The 10375-nt window shown below is 41.7% G+C and overlaps 1 protein-coding gene across 1 annotated transcript in view; it reads left to right on the forward strand.

The window, feature by feature from the left end:
* Positions 1-632: 632 nt before the first annotated feature.
* Positions 633-10375, forward strand: part of meak7 (MTOR associated protein, eak-7 homolog) — a 39492-nt gene continuing 29749 nt past the window's right edge. The window contains exon 1 of the mRNA XM_048606075.1: positions 633-682. The gene's annotated coding sequence lies outside the window, so the exon portion shown is untranslated. The remainder of the gene's footprint in view (positions 683-10375) is intronic.

Consider the following 10375-nt stretch of genomic DNA (forward strand, 5'->3'; position numbering starts at 1 on the left):
TGTCTTTTTAAAATCTCTTTCCTCTCACCTTAAAAATGTGCCCCCTAGTCTTGAAATCCCCCATCCTAGGGAAAAGACACCTACCATTAACCATACCTATACCCCTCATGATTTTATAAACTTCTATAAGGTCACCTCCCGACCTCTCCAGTGAAAAAAGCCCCCACCTATCCAACCTTTCTTTTTAACTCAAACCTTCCATACCTGGCAACATCCTGGTAAATCTCTTCTGAACCCTGTCCAACTTAATAATATCCTCCCTATTACTGGGTGACCAGAACTGGACACAGTACTCCAATTTCCTGTACAACCTCAACATGACTTCCGTACTCCTGTACTCAAAGGACTGAGCAATGAAGGCAAGTGTGCCAAATGCCTTTTTAACCACCCTGTCTGTATATGTACTGAACTATTTAAAAACATAATCAAATGTTGATATCAATGGAAAAACAGGTAATTAATTGCTACACCAAATAAACAACAAAGCACCAAACAAGTCAGTCAACATTTTAGACAACACAGGGATGTTACTGTTTCAGCTCAAGTATATTGTTCATACACATCTTTTCCATTTGTTTATAGGATGCACTAACAACAAGTCCAACATTTATCAGCCATGCATAATTGCCCTTTGAAAAGGTGGTGATGAACTGTTGCTTTGAACCACTGCAGTCGGTGTGATGTAGGTACACCCATAAAGCTATTCGGGAGAGAGTTTCATCATTTTGAAAAAGGCCCAATGAAAGAATGTTAAGGTAGTTCCAAATCATGATGGTGTATAATTTGGTGGGGATGTTTTCAAGTGTCCACTGACCTTGCTGCTGTGGATGTGAGAAGACGTAGGTTTAGAAAGTGCTGTTGCGGGAGGTTTGGATGACTTGTGACAACGCAGAGAAAGCAAGAACTGCAGATGCTGGAGTAAGACTGACAGTGCATGCTTTATATAGTACATACTGCTGCCACTGTGAACCAGTGATGGAGTTGATATTCAAGGTGGTGGATGAGTTACCAAGTAGGTAGTCTCAATGCTTCTTGAGTGTTTTTGGAGTTGAATTCATCCAGGCAAGTGGGAACTATTCAATCACAATCTGAATCTTGCTTGTGATGGTAACCAGAGACAGAAGATGAGTTAACAAGGTGTAGAGCTGGATGAACGTCAAGGCTCTACACCTTGTTATCTCAGATTCTCCAGCATCTGCAGTTCCTTCTATCACAGAAGATGAGTTACAGGTTTCAGAATTTCTAGCCTTTGATCTGTTATTGTATCAACAGAATTTATATGGCTGGTCAAATGAATTTTGCCAGGATATTGGCATGGGAGATCCAACAGTGGTAATGCTAATTAAAGTCAAGAGGCTATGGTTAGAATCTATTTCTCTTACTAAAGAGAGTCATTGTGTGGCACCTTATGATACAGTACTGTTCATTGATGAACTAGCTGAAAATAGTTGGACCTGAAGAACTTCTGCAGTAATGAGGCAAAAATGATTGTCATTCAGCTGCTTTTCTGATATTTTCCAGTTAACCTTGTGGGATCGTTTTCAGTAATGACCGAGTTCGGTGAGTGGCAAAAATAACCTCTTTATTGAGCATCCACAGTAGCACAGTTTGAGGCAGCGATGGAATCTTTTACAGAAGACTCTTTTATACACAGTTTTTACATACATTAAAATTTTAGCACTGTGGTGTCACATAGTTGTATCTATTATACACAAAAGCTTGTGTGACAACTGTCCTGGGGAAGCAGGAGATGGTTTAAGTATTTGCTAAATGTTGGCTGTTACTCCTGATGGATTACAATGTCTGTCTGGTCTGAGCTTGCATAATTAAGAGGTGTTAGTCCTTTTGTCTTTAAAATTAGTAATGTTAGTAAAAATACCAGACCTATATGATCTAAATAAGTGAGAAATTATGTGTTTACTAAATAAAAGTAGAGACGATATTAAACTGATCTACCACAGCTGGGTTGTGAGATTTCGATTACTATTGCTGGCTTTGGTAGTGCTTACACATTCATTCATGCAGTTTCATGGAAGCATGCTTTGATAATAAGTTTATTAAAGGAGGTAGCAGCCCTATTTAATATGTATCTAAAGAGTACATACGAATTGAGAAAACTGTTTGATGTCTACAACCTATTCAGGTCCCAAGAAACGGTTGCTAAGGGCTAATTAATATTATAGTCTTTCTATAGTTTCTTATGGGTTATAGATGGCAGGGAAGGCATTGTTCTGAGTAGGTTACGGTATTAACACTTATTCAGGGGTAGCCTTTGACACAGAAACAAGTCTAAATACTGTTTGAGCATGGGCCGAAAAGAATTGAAAGGTGTAAAGAGATAGTAATGGGTAAGAAGGGGTGTTTAATTTAGTTTATAAAATATATACTACAAAAACGCAGTTTTATGAAAGTGTGAATGGAAATGCAGTATGATAAACATAGTGCACTTATGAGTGAGTTAGTAAAGAGTTATGAATGAATGGCAACGCGGTATAGTAAACATCGAGCACTTGCGAGGGAGTTGGTAAAGAGAATCATAATACAATATCTCACAACCTGTTCAGAGATTCTCATTTCTGGAGGGGTCTTGACCCCCGACCTTCTGGCCCAGAAGCAGGGATCTTAGATATTTTGCACCAGAGCAATAGTTATTTTCTAATCAACCTGTTCAGTGATTTTATTACTCATCTTTGAAACAGGGTGTGACTTGAACCCAAGCCTCTTGGCCCAGAGGTAGGGATACTACCACTGCACCACAACTTTGCTTTGTGCTAGGTATGATTCCAATCAGCTGGAGGATTTTCCCTCTGATTCCATTGACTTCAATTTTTCTAGGGCTCCTTGATTCCTCACTTGGTGAAATGCTACCTTGGTGTCACATGCAGTCACACTTGCCTCACCTTTGGAATCCAGCTCTTTTCCCCACATTTAGACCAAGTCAGTAGCAGTATCTGGAGTTAAGTGGCCCTGGCAGAACCAAATGATCATTGGTGAGCTGGTTGTTGCTTGATAAGACTACTGTTGACACCTTCCATCACTTTCTTGACATACTGAGTGTAAATAGTTGGAATGGTCGGATTTGCAGCATCCAGTGCACTGGGACATTATGGACTTTACTATAGATACAGAATGCAGTATCTTACTTTTCTTGCTATTGTAAAAAAAGGGAAATGTTGATTTCAGCTGTAATTAAAAACATCAAATAGCGGGAAAACTGGGCAAAACTGTTGGATTAATGCTTTAATTAGAGGTCCTTTCTGTCTGAAGATTTTAGCAATGTTTACCAAGTTTCAGTTGATTTTAACCTGTTTTGAATGGTCAAAGAGCCAAAAAGATCGAACGTAAGCTTTTTTTCTATTTGGAATGTGATCAATAGATGTTCTCGTCAAGCTTTGGGGTTACCATGGCAACAGACTGTTCCACCATCTAACAATTATGACCTGTAGGGATCCACAGAGGCTCTATCAATGAAGGGAACACAAAACAGTAAGCAATAACTAGTCCTGCCATGATTAAAGGGAGATTGGAAAAACTGATTTGCAGCCGAATCCTCTGTGGACTGAAATATAAGAAAAGCTGAGAATCAGGACCTGAGGGGAATGTGCAGTGAAATCTGAAGATGAAGATCGACCTTCCTTTCTAAAATCAGAGATTTAATTGGTTCGAATTTTTTTCAGCTCCTTGTAAGCATTTTATGGTGGAATCTTTTAGGTTTTTGATTGGTAAAGGATTAGTTCCTGATTCTGAAGGTCTTCTCTTATTGTAGTAAATAAAGCAGCTTGATCGTTTAGTTTGTGTCTTCCATCAAAAATATTGTGTCAGATTAGAAATTAGAAAGTCAGATTCTATGATTAGAAATATTAATGTCATTGCATTGCTTCATTCATTAACAAATATGAATTAGTCAATATGATGGGAAAGAATACAACTTGGCCATGAATGACTGTTTAATGTATATTTTTAATAAGTTAACCCTTTTGTAGTTTGGATCTCACAGCTGTGCCCTCACTTTCCTTTAGTCGTTCAGTTTGATTAAAATAAATAGTTAAAATCAATACTTTATGATGACAGGAATAACTTGAGTAAGTCAGCTTTAACAAAACAAGATGTCCCACAGCACAGCAAAGGAGTGAAGTAACAAGGCAGAGATAGATTTAAAGGAGTGTCTTAAAGGAAGAACAAGGGAAAGATGGAGAGATTTAAGATGCAATTCCAGAGTTTAAGGCTTAAGCAGCTGAAGCTCGTGCACTAATAATGGAGTGATTTAAAATTGGGGGCAAGAATTAGAGGAGCACAGAATGTAGAACATAGGACTTGGGGACAAGGGAAGGCCATTTGGCTGCTTGAGCCTGCTCCACCATTCAGTATGATGTTGGCTATCTGGTTGTGGTCTCTGTCTTTCTTGCCTGTTCCCCCATAACCCTTAATTCAGAAATCAAAAATTTATCCAAGTTTTGAATAATTCATTGGAATTGGGGAAGACGGTGGCCTACTGATATTATCACTAGACTATTAATTCAGAGACCCCGAGAACTTGGGTTCAAGTCATGCTGAGGCTGATGGTGGAGTTTGAATTCAATTGAAAATTCTGGAATTAAGGGTCTAGTGATGACCATGATGTCCTTTTAGGGAAGCTATCCTTATCTGGGCTGACCTACATGTTACTCTAGACCCACAACAATGTGGTTGACTCTTAACTACCCTCTGGGCAATTAAGCAGAGGCAATAAATTCTGGCCTAGCCAGCAATGCCCTCATCCCATGAATTAATAAAAAAATGTTGAATAATTCTGTGACACAACCTCCACTACTTTAGAGATTAGCAACTTTCTGATTATGGGGGGAAAAAAATAATTCTCTCCATCTGTCTTAAAAGGAAGACATTTTGTTTTTAACTGGTGTCCCTCTCAAAGGAGTATAGGCTGGTGGAAATTAGAATTGGGGAGCAGCAAGGTCATGGAGGCTTTAAAAATAAGAATGAGAATTTTAAAATTTGAAGTGATTACTTGGCTGGTTTCACTTTTGGTTAGTGAGCAGAGGACTTTGTAAGGGTCTAAGCAATAGAGCTTGTAAAACTCAAATTTATGGATGATGCTTTATGACAGGCAAGCCAGATGTGTCTATAGCATAGAAGCAGGCCCTTCAGCCCACCATGTCAATCTTGGAATAATCATCCTGGGAGATGTCCTAATTGAGTGAGGATTACAACAGCAGATGAATTGCTGGAGTCCAGTGTTGTTGCAGAAATAAGTGGTCTGAATGATGGCATGGACTTGTAGCCCAAAGCTCATCTCCAAAATATTAGGGAACGATGGGTGTAGATTTGGGAGGTGACCAATTCAAAGGCTTAAGAGGAAAGAGAGTTTGGAGTTGGGTTAGGAGTTCAAGGTTGTTTCTTTGAGGAGAAGGGTGATGGTGGAAGATTTAAAGTAGAGAAGGAAAGGACATAAAGCGAGAGAATCATTAACCTTACCAGTTCAGTGAATGCTAATCAGCCAGCAGATTACAACCTATGGGACAGAATGCTTTTGAAACATAAGGCTGTCACCTGCAGGCCAGAGACAGGCGGTGGCTGTGTTTTGGGATTGCTCGCTGAGCCCTCAACTGATGGAGTATGCCAAGGCCACTGGTGAGCTTTCCCCTGCTGTCCAATCCCTGGGGGTGATAAACTCACTGACTGAAAGTTCATGTCCAGTCAGAGTCTGGCCACTCTTGTGCACAGCTGGTCACAACTGGGATCCCAGGAGCATGGATTAACCCATGCAAGCCACCTTTAAGTAATGTAGGGAGAAGAGGGGAGGTTTTACAGGGAACAGGGAAAGTAAGGTGGGGGGGTGGTGCTGGGGGATTCAGCAGCAAGGGCAAAGGGTGTCTGTGTCAGTGTCCTGCTCTACTTGCCTGATATCCAGACCTTCATTCAGTATTGATTACCTTGGATTGAGAGACATTTATCTCCCTGCCTTCACCAACAAAGAGTTGACGAGCTGACTGCACAGATTTGGCTGCTGTGCGTGCCTCCTGGCAACACTACATTTGCCTGCCCTGGGAGTTAGTTATTGTGAGAGTGTTAAGGGGTCATTGTTATCTGAAGTTTCATTTTCCTTTAATTTAGCAGTTATTAACTTTAAGCATGTATAAGGGGTTTCGAAGCTCTGAGAGAAACTGTAACTAGTTAGTTGGTGGCTGGCTTAATCAGGTTGTTTTTGAAGCTTGAGTTGTTTCCAGGAAGTATAAATAGAGATTTCGCCCAATGCTGCCTTGTGTGTACTGAATGTTACTTTGCTTGTCCAGACTGTAAAGATTAGAAGGGAGTTTGAGGGGTGGATAAGTTGTTACAAGCTTGAGCTCCAGATTTTGGAATTTGAGAAGAGCTTTGAGTCATGTTGTGCAGTGGAATAAATGGAAGCACAGTTAAGGAGGTGGTCACACTGCGTTTGAGAAGCATACGGAAGTAGAGATGTAATGGATGATGGCCAGGCCATTTAAGAAAACCAGGTAGGTATTGGAGGAGTATCATGCTTGCTAATCAGTATTCCATTTTAGATACTGGTGAGGGTGATGGTTCCTCAAGAGAGTTCAGTCAAGTCAGCTGCATGGGTGACTTATCTGCGTGGGGGAGGGAAATATAGGGGGACGGCGAATATAAGAGCAGTAGTGGTAGGGAATTGTGTAATGAGAGGATCATATGGAATTAAGGCAGAGGAGGTGTTGTTGCCTATTCTTGTTCTCCTCCACCATAATCTTCAACACCAGTACCCTGCAAGGCTGCATAATCAGCCCCTTACTAAAATCCTTACATATTCATGATAGCGTGGCCAAATTCCGGCCCAACTCCATCTACAAGTTTGCTGACAACATCACTGTCGTAGGTCGACTCTCCAACAATGATGAGACAGAATACAGGAAAGAGATTGGATGAACACAGCAGGCCAAGCAACATCATAGGAGCTGATGCTGCTTGGCCTGCTGTGTTCATCCAGCCCTGCACCTTGTTGTGTCGGATTCTCCAGCATCTGCAGTGCCTACTATCACAGGAAAGAGATTGTTGCCTTTACACCACGCCACTTAGCACTCAATCTTTCCATCAAAATCAGCAAAACGAAGGAGCTGGGCATTGACTTCAGGAAGCCGGGTGGAGGGCACATCCCTGTCTACATCAATGGTGCTGAAGTGGAGATGGTCAGGAGTGTCAAGTTCCCGGTTGGGAGTGATGATCACCAACAGACTGTCCTGGTCCATCCACGTCGATGTGCTGGTCAAGAAAGCATAACAATGTCTGTGCTTCCTCAGGAGGCTGAGGAAATTCGGTATGTCCACAAGGACTCTTACCCAATTTTTATAGGTGCACCATATCTAAATCCTATCTGATTTAGCCTTAAAGCTGTGCAGGTTGTTGGCATTACAGTGGTGACCATTTTGGAGATAGTGGCCATAATACAGAGAGAATTTAACATAATTAGGGGAAGACTGAATGGTGGAACAAGTGTAAAAGCTCTAAATAGGGGAAATGCAAACTGTACAAACCTGATAGATAGTAGGAAGGTCATTAGCAAATAAGTAGGAGTATTCAAAAGTGAGATTGTACACATATGGTATGGATATGTCCCCACAAAGAAAAAGTACTGAGCTCCCTAGTTATCTAGAAACATATTGGACATGTTAAAGTAGGAAAAAGAGAACTTGCAATAATCTCACTTTAGGAAGCTTACAGCATGGAAGGTACAGGAATGAAGTGAGAAAGAAAATTAGGGAAACAAGGAGAAGATATGAAAAATTACTGTCTAGGAAAAATTATGGTAATCCAAAGATGTTTTCTTAGTCATCCATTGCTCGTACTATTCTATGGAAAGGGTTGGGTGAACAGAGATGTACATGGCTACTTGTGTGTGGATACAGAAGATGTAGGCAGGGTTCTTTTTTATGAGTATTTTGTTCTGTCCTTACAAAGGAAAGAGGTGATGCAGACTTTCTCATTAGTGGAGGGTTGTGAAATATTAGATAAAATTACCGTAATGAGATGGGAGGTAGTAGAGGTACTGACCTCTTTAAAATTAGATAAATTGTTAGTCCAGATGAATTGTATCCTACAAACGGGGATAGGTTGGCCACCAATATCTCTATATACCCTCCAACTCGCACAGTTACTTTGACTATACATTCTCACACCCTGCTTCCTGTAAACACTCTATTCCACTCTCCCAGTTCCTCCATCTCCATTGATTTGTTCCAATTTTACCAACTTCAGCAATGGGGCCTCCAAAATGTCCGTCTTCTTCCTAAACTGAGGATTTCCTACCACAGTTGTTGACAGAGCCTTCAGCCATTTCTGACCCATCTATTGCACTTCAGCCCTAAACCCCTCTCTTCCCATCTACAACAGTGATAGTGTCCACCTTGTCCTCCCCCACCATCCCACCAGCATCCACATTTAAAGGATCTTTAGCTGCCATTTCCACCACCTCCAGCGGGATGCACTACCAGACACATATTCCCCTACCCTCCTTTGTCAGCCTTCCACAGGGAATGTTACCTCCAGGACACCTTTGTCCACTCTTCCTCTGCTCTCAACATCTCCTCACATCCCCATGGCATCTTCCCATGCAATGCAAGAATGTGTAACATCTGCCTGTTTGCTTCCTCCCTTTGTACTATCCAAGGCCCCAGATAAACCTTCCAGGTGAAGCAGTGATTTACCTGCAGTTCATTTAATCTAGTCTACTGTATTTGCTGCTCAAAAGGTGGTCTGTACACTGGGGAGATGAAGCGCTGACTGGGCAATCGCTTTGCAGAACACCTATGTTCTGTCCGCAAAAAAGACCCTGAGCTTCCAGTTGTCTGCTACTTCAACACACCACCACGTTCCCTGGCCATCATTTCCGTCTCAGGCTTGTTGCAGTGTTCCAGTGAAGCTCAGTGCAAGCTGGAGGAACAACACCTCGTTTTCTGCTTGGGAACTGTGCAGCCTTCAGGATTCAGTATCGAGTTCACCAAATTTAGGGCTTGAACACCTTCTCCCATGTCCTTACCCCAACCCCAAACACCAGCCCTGTGCTGCTACCACAAACAACCCATTAATGGCCCCCATTAGCAGCTATTCATTCTCCCAGGCTAACTTACCCATTCTTTTGTCTGCCCAACTGGTTTTTCTCTTTCCCTAGGCTCTATCTCTACCTATCATTTACTCACCCCGCGCCTCCCTGATACACACACACACACACACACACGAAGCAGGCCATTCAGCCCATCAAGTCTGCTCCGACCCTCCGAAGAACAAATCGCCTAACCCCAGCCTCTTATCCTATCCCTGTAATTGTGCATTTCCCATGGCTAACCCATCTAGCCAACACATCCCTAGACACGCTGGACAATTTAGCACGGCCAATCCACCTAACCTGCATGTCTTTGGACTGTGGGAGGAAACCCACGCAGACATGGGGAGAATGTGAGCAAACTCCACACAGACGTGTGAGGGTGCAATTGAACCCGGCTCCCTGGCGCTGTGAGGCAGCAGTGTGCCACCCCACAATATTGTTCCTATAGCTTTGGGTAGATTGAACCTTAGCTAAATTTTATTTTTGGATTTGGTTGGTGGCAGTTACCGTCATCTGCATTCACACTCCCTCTTAGTTTCAAACCTAGATGTACTCATGCTTTATGGTGAACTTCTGAGGAAGTGTTGCATTATTAGAGGTTTATTGGATGCGCTGTTAACCTAGCCTGCTGTCTAGGGAACTGTAAAAGGTCCCACAAGAGCCTGTTTACTTTTGAAAACACGCAGCGCTATTTCTATGTCCTGGTTGACATTTAGCCCTGAAGCATTCCATGCCGGAAAGTGATTGCCCTGTAATTGGTCACTCATTGCTGTTCGTCAGGGTATTCTTGTGCAGTAAAGAACTGCATCGTTTTCCGATGGAACAATAGTAATTAAAGTGGCCCTGAAGCCCTTTCTAATGTCATGAGAATGCGAAGGTATGAGATCAGTTTGGATTAATCATTCATTCTGGTGTTTTATGTAAACAAATGTCAACATAAAAATATATAGGAAAGCCCATAAGTGATTTCTCTAGTCCTCCATGAAGAATGAAAATGTAAGGAGGAAGTGCATGTTTATCCCTTCAAAAATAGGTGGGATTGTCTTGTGGCCGTTTACAGTCTCAGATATGAAAAGCTGAATATATGTTTTCGTATCAGTATTTAAGAACTGTCTATATCCTTTTAGGGGCTTTGTGAAGTTTTGAAGTCAGGTAATCTCTCTTTCTTTCTTCTTTCTTTCTCTCTCTCCTTTTTTTTCTCTCCTTTCTTTCTTTCTCTCTCTCCTTTCTTTCTCTCTCTCCTTTCTTTCTCTCTCTCCTTTCTTTCTTTCTTTCTTTCTTTCT

Source organism: Rhincodon typus, chromosome 15, assembly GCF_021869965.1.
Source record: "Rhincodon typus isolate 14 chromosome 15, sRhiTyp1.1, whole genome shotgun sequence".
In the NCBI taxonomy this organism is placed as follows: domain Eukaryota; kingdom Metazoa; phylum Chordata; class Chondrichthyes; order Orectolobiformes; family Rhincodontidae; genus Rhincodon; species Rhincodon typus.